Source organism: Microcaecilia unicolor, chromosome 3 (assembly GCF_901765095.1).
Source record: "Microcaecilia unicolor chromosome 3, aMicUni1.1, whole genome shotgun sequence".
Taxonomy (NCBI): domain Eukaryota; kingdom Metazoa; phylum Chordata; class Amphibia; order Gymnophiona; family Siphonopidae; genus Microcaecilia; species Microcaecilia unicolor.
In genome coordinates, this window is record NC_044033.1 from 112,819,760 (window position 1) to 112,824,924 (window position 5,165).

A 5,165-nucleotide genomic window follows, 5' to 3' on the forward strand; every position below is an offset into this window, starting at 1 on the left:
TCAAAATGTCAATTTAGAACCTTTATTTTTTTCCTCTCTTAGAACCCTTTCTACTCTAACTGAATCTCCATTTTGTTTTATGGTTTTCCCATAGGAAATAATGGGAAATGTACATTTTAACAAATTTTATGAGAAAAATACCGATTTTTACCAAAAAACACCAGGTTAAACATGCACTACTATACACACGTGTATTAATTGTTTTATGTGAATGTTTTATTTTGTTTTATGATGAAATATTAATCTATAACTGTATGGTGTTTTATATATGTATGTTTTAATTTATATATGATTGATATATTTATATGTTATTTTATGTTAGACCCCTGAAGCAGGCGCTTGTGCACCAAAACACGGCCCATGTCGGGTCATCTTTTAATAAAGGACATTGATTATCCCGATCCTGGAAGCCGAGTGTTGCTTTTTCTGTTCCTCCTTTTTCTGGAGCCATTTGGTAACCCTAAGCGTTACTATAGGTCCGCTTTTACCCGGACTTTTGAGGACAATGTTGGGCAGGTTTTGCCATCCTGCCCGTTGGTCCGGATATGCGGACGAACTGACAGGCTGGCAGCAGGGTTGCCAGGTAGAAATTTTTTTTCCAGCCCAATCCAGGCCAGAAACCAGCCCAAAACCCGCCCAAACACAAACCCCGCCCCTGACACCCCCACCCCCGCGTCACCGGCCCCGCCCCCACCGTCACCGGCCCCGCCTCCCACATCATCGGGCCCGCCTCCCCGTCATCAGCCCCGCATCCACGTCATCGGCCCCACCTCCCACGTCATCAGCCCCGCCCAAAACGTCACTAACCCTGCCCAAAAACGTCACTAACCCCGCCCCCCGCGGCCGAAAAAAATCAAAAAGCCGCCCAAAAAGCCGCCCGGAAGCCCTAAAAACCGCCCAAAAAACCGCAACCCGCCGCGGGCAAAAATTTCCCACGGCGGGTCGCGGAAAACCGCCCACCTGGCAACACTGGCTGGCAGGCAGACGGACGGACCTGAAGATGTCCTATTCTCCCCTCCTTTACCTTATTGTAGTGCCCTGGTGGTCCAGTGGCCTTTTTTGGGACAGGAAAGAGCTCCTTGTTTCCTGCCTGGCTTGGTTGCAGATCTGTCTTGGCTCCCGGTGCCGCTTCAAAATGGCTGCCATGAGTTCAAGCAGCAGCCTTGTGAGACTTCCACAGCAGTCTTGTAAGGTCACTGCTTGAAGTTCAGCAGCCATTTTGAAGTGGCGCTGGGAGCAAGACAGGTCTACAGCTGCATTGGGCAGGCTCTTTCCTGCCCTGAAGAGGCCACTAGACCACTACAGTAAGATACAGGAAGGGAGGGGAAATGGAGTCATGTGGGTGGAGGGAGGCTGGAAAATTGGGGAGGGGATATACATGTGGGAGAGAGGGAATCTGGCTTGCTTTTGAGGGGTGGGGCATGTCCCCCCCCCCTTTTTTTTTTCTTTGGGCAAATATGGTAACCCTAGCCTTGTGACTTCAGCACATCTGTCTTATTAAACCTCCTTGGTGACACCCCATAGCATACATCTCCACCACTTATCTGTGAACTGCAACTTCTAGAGTCAGGTAGGCCAAGCTCCACTTAGAACCTTGCAGATTTTATATTTTTGCCCCAAGTAATTGCTAGACTTCCCTGGTGGTTTTGAGGAACCAGGCTGAGACAGATGAAGTGTGCTGCAGTGCTGACAGACTGTAAGGCTTACAGTGACCGCCTGCAGGTGTAGGCCACATGAGGACATTGTTACATGTATAGACTAGTTTATGTTGGGTTTTTTTTCTCCTACCTATGGATGGAACAGGACCCCTAACTTAATATCATTAATAAAATGTTTTCTTTCACCTGCAACCACGGTGTGGCTCTGTGTTACCTGGACTCAGAGTCTTCCCTTGTTCACATTAGAGGCCTTGTATCGAGCCTGGTTGGAGGCAGTCTCAAGGAGGCAAGTGCATGAGTTCACTGGTGATATGGTAGAGGCTTGATTTCTGCCTATACCCTCCCTCACTAATGTTCTCCCCACGTTGGGGATTGTATAAATTAACATTTCCCCACATCACTGTAGCATGACAAATCCTTGAGACTAGTTCATTGAGTAGGCCCATGTGTTCCTGCAGCTGTGCTGTGGAGGAGTGTCCACTTTTTCTGTTTCTTTCAACAGAATCACTTATAAAGGCAGAAAAGAACCTTTTCAGATAAATATTTAAATTGTCTTTTTATCAAAATCAGATATTTGTTTTAATACTCTTTCCTTGCTATTGATGTCAGAATTTTAGTCTTTATGGGTATTATGGATGTTTGTGCAAGGATCTCACTTAAACCCAGAACACTTAGGCAAGTCAGGAAAACATGGATTTTTTTTTTTATATTTGATGTTCTGTTCTTTAATTTTCCCTTAAAATGTTGTAAACCAACAAAAAATTATATGTCTTTCAACACCCTTTGCAAAGTCACTTAGCTGTAGTTGAATTTATTTAGGTGATGTCTTTCTTCCATTGGAGCTCATCTGGAACCCTTCAGAGGATGACTCCCCCAGATTTCTTCTTCTTCCTAAACCTCACTTATAAAGAAAATAACCAGGGAAGCAAAATCTTAAACTCCCTGCTTGTCCAGGAACTGACTCCACTCTGGTGACAATTAACCAATTCTCAATACTGCGGCCACACTCTCTAATTGAAATAAAATAAGTTAAAGGTTTTCTGACTACAAAACCTATTTCTCACTGTTAGTTCCCTAGTCTAAAATGTTCCAGCAGGCTTCAGCACTGTATTCAGAACCATCACACAGTAACACATTCCATCTCACAGACTTTCACATAAAAAACATAACATTTCCCTTTATAGCTATCAGATCTGTTTTGAAAATACAGCACACTCATACAGAAGCAGTGCTTAATCTGCCACCTGACAAACCTTGCACTGAACTCAGAGCACTCACAAACAACACACCTTTTCCACAGACAGCCTAAGTTTCTTTCTCCAAACAGATTCACCTTCAATTTCCCCTTAATCCCCCTTTAAATTCTAGCACATTTCTTTCCCTGACACTCTTATAGTTTCTCTCACTTAGTATAACTACCAGCAGAAATCACAGTCTCCCACACTTCTACCAGTCTCTCTCAACATCTCAACTGTTTTTCCCTATTCTAAAAAGAGTAGGCAGCCATGTGTCCACTTAATACTTTAGCATACAGACACTCATTCCACCTTCCATGACCTTAAATTCCCTTAGAACTTAACCATTCCATTCACTGCATGCAGGGACAAACCTCTGTTGCACTCCAAACCAAACTTGGTTTAAAATTTCTCACAGCTTTCTATTAGTACAGCTCTCACTCACCTGAATCACACCAGTTTTCCCCACATGTATTCAGCAATACAACCATGAGAAAGGCAGTCAGTTTAAGTACTCACTTTTAAGCTCAAATCATCTCATCCTCAGTACCAAGGCTCACCTTCACTCACTTTCAATATCAAAGTACCCTTTTTCAATGTCACATTTCACTTTAAACTCAAATATACTTTTATTCCTCATACTTTACACAGACACACCATACGTTTTTCTTTCCCAGACTTCCCTTCTCTATCTGCCCAGCAGGCTCCCTGGCAACTTCCCCCCCCCCCCCTACAAACATCTGACATCACTCAACCAGCTTGTCAGAGAAAGACTGGTTTTTTTTTTTATTATCTGTTTGGTTTAGAATCTAGGCTGTCCCTTCCCCCCATAGAAGTAAATGCAAAACTTCCTATACAGAGAATTTCAAAGTCAATTTTAACCTGACTTGTACCCAAAACAGCAAGGGACATTTTATAGTACAATCCCCACCAAAACATGGTTTATTTCTTTTGTAAAAAAATAAAACCATATTTAAGAAACATCTCACACTTTCTTCAGCTAACTCCATTAAAAATTCCCAAACTAAACTACAAACCTTTTCCAGCCAGCAGCATCTACCAAAACCCTGGGAACAGCCCCCCCCCCCACCACCACCAGAGCCCCAGCAAAAAAAAAACCCATTTATTATATGTTACCATATATTACAGTAACACCGAGGGAAGAGGTGGTAAAAGAGTAAAGAATGTTATCAAGGTCAAAAGCTGAACTAAGGTCTAGGGAAACTACCAGAATTTCACCGAGAAGTGCTGACATTACTGTTTCTGTGCTATGCTATGGTGAGTGAGTCCTCCTGAACCCCGATTGCCTTGGGTGTAATGCAAAAGCTTGAGCAGAGAAGGATGAAAGCTGGTGAAACATGACCTTTTCAAGAACCTTAGACAAGATTGTAAGCTCTTTGAGCAGGGACTGTCCTTCTATGTTAAACTGTACAGCACTGCGTAACCCTAGTAGCGCTTTAGAAATGTTAAATAGTAGGAGTAGTAGGAATAGAGGGGTCTAAATTATTTTTTTTTTCAAAATGGGGGTGGACCACAGCACATTTCTGGAGGTTGGGAACCCATCTAGATGATAGTCTAAGATTGATTATAGAAAAGAGTGTGGGGGTTAAACCTAGTTTGGGACTTTCAGCCAAGATGGCGTAATAGGGTAATAGGAACAAAAAAAAGTGGACTTCATGGAAGAAAAATCAGAGCAAGTGGTGTTTTGAGCCTGAAAAGAAGGCCAGGAGGGAGTGCAGATAATAGGGGCAGTAGCAGGGTACAGAGAAAATTAATAGTGTTACTGAGTGCACTACTGCATTTATGCATGTAAATCCAGCCCATGGACTTGATCAGCTTCAGCTCTTGTTTTCAAGATGAGCCCAGTCCGTGGAATCTCATCTCTACCTCCAACTCCTCATATCTGCCATAGAGTTGCCCACTATAAATTTTGCTCCCAGTCCCACGCACAGCAGAGCTGCTACATAGTACCTGGCTGTTATTTTCAAATTAGTAGTAACATGCTCACAGCAAGCTAATACTGTTGAATGCAACGACAGCTGCTACTGGAATAAAAAGGCAGCTTGTATTCTGATGTTGACATGACCGCACTAGCAATAAGCTCTGGGAAATGTGGATAGAAGAGGGATGGGAGGGATAAGGCAAGCTGTTAGCCATGGTGGTGAATAGGTGTGTCAACCAAATTTTTCCACACACCCCCCCCCCCCCCCCTCCACACACACATTCAATAGCGGCAAGGCTTTGAGAAAAAAAAAATAGAGAGAAATGGTTT